This window comes from Ammodytes marinus, assembly GCF_949987685.1.
Source record: "Ammodytes marinus genome assembly, chromosome: 13".
Lineage (NCBI taxonomy): Eukaryota > Metazoa > Chordata > Actinopteri > Uranoscopiformes > Ammodytidae > Ammodytes > Ammodytes marinus.
This window is the reverse complement of record NC_137217.1, coordinates 3,277,558-3,279,085: the sequence shown is the minus strand read 5'-3', so window position 1 is coordinate 3,279,085 and position 1,528 is coordinate 3,277,558. Positions and strand designations below refer to the sequence as shown.

General features: G+C 44.4%; 1 pseudogene across 1 annotated transcript; it reads left to right on the top strand.

Moving 5' to 3' along the window:
- The first annotated feature begins 495 nt into the window (after positions 1-495).
- Positions 496-1,230, top strand: LOC307259096 (putative nuclease HARBI1; annotated as a pseudogene). The gene has a single exon. The product of its transcript is annotated as a putative nuclease HARBI1 (transcript).
- Positions 1,231-1,528: the final 298 nt, after the last annotated feature.

The following is a 1,528-nucleotide window of genomic DNA, read 5'->3' as shown; positions in this document are numbered from 1 at the left end:
AAATAGGCGGGCCACAATTTAAACTGATCGAGTAGGTCTGCGGTGGGGAGAAAAAAAAGCATGGGTAACAATCAAAATAGACACCATTCAATATAAGAAGGGCAGCCAATACAATAAAATGCATAGATAGGCTAAATAACTCACTAAAGGAGTAGAACTAGTAGCCTAGTTGTATATCCAACCGCGTAATGCTCACTCCGTGTCCGTGACTATTATTACCGCGACTAATTCCTCATTAAGGGAACGTTACACCGGTCGACTTTTGAATCGCAATCTCATATTCCATTATAGCTTCTTAACTGTCGTTGGCTCGGAGCGAATGTGCCCTAAGTCAGCCTGGCTTCTTTACCTGACTTTCCCAGTTTCTGTGGAGACCACACACTGGCTGTGGTGGCACGGAGGTGGCAGTTATTTGCTGTTGTGTTTGACACAACGCTCAGGTTATTTCACTTGGATCAACATATTACATTTTGTTAAACTATATTTTATCCGTTTTGGTACATGGCCAACCAGAATAGTTTCAGAGAGATCTCCGACAAATTTGCCATATCCCAATCATCAGCACACAGAGTTATTGTACAAGTGCTCAAAGCAGTTTGCACCATGGGGCACACCTTCATTTCATGGCCAAATCCCTGTGAGAAAGCTGCATCTGCTGCTGCCTTCCAACGCATCTGCGGCATAAATGGTGTCATTGGCACGATCGATGGGTGTCACATCAGGGTACAGAGGCCACCAGTAAGAGGAGGCGACTACATGAACCGGAAGTCCTTCTACTCCGTCCTCCTTCAGGAGATTGTAGACGAGAGGGGGCGATGTATTGACATCTTTGCTGGACCACCAGGCAAGGTTCATGATGCCAGGATGTTGAGGTCACCTACCTTCTTCACATCATGGCAGGAGAAGATGGGTGAGAACATCCTACTGGGAGACAGTGCTTACATCGGCCAGGCCTTCCCGTTCATCATCACTCCCAAGCGTGACAACGGCGCTCTGACTGAAGGTGACCTGCTGCAGAACTCCAGGGTCAGCCGTGGGAGGGTGATCGTGGAGCAGGCCTTCGGAACAATGCAGTGCAAATGGCGGCGACTTTGTGATCTACAAAACACCCGGGTGGATACCATGGTCATTATGGCAGCTTGCTTTCTGCACAATATGTGCATTAGTCTAAACTAAATATGCCAGGAGCACCCACATGGCTGCCCTAGACAGGGAGATGAGAATGAATAATTTAAATTGTAATTTGGATTTTTGTTGTTGTTGAACTTGCTAATTGTTTGTTTCGTAATAGAATATAAAATTATTTAGAGTTTATTGTATTATTATTGAATTAATGTTAATGTCAATGTGATTGTTAACCACTATACAATCAGATGTTGTTTTAATGTGAAAAGAAAAAAATGTATATTAAGTTGGAGATCTGAATGCTGGCAGTGAATAACCCCTTTTCTGTTTATCAACACGGCGGATGCGCGCACTGCATAGCTGCAGAAAGAAAAATTGTTTGGCTGGTTGCCATGGTTACCCG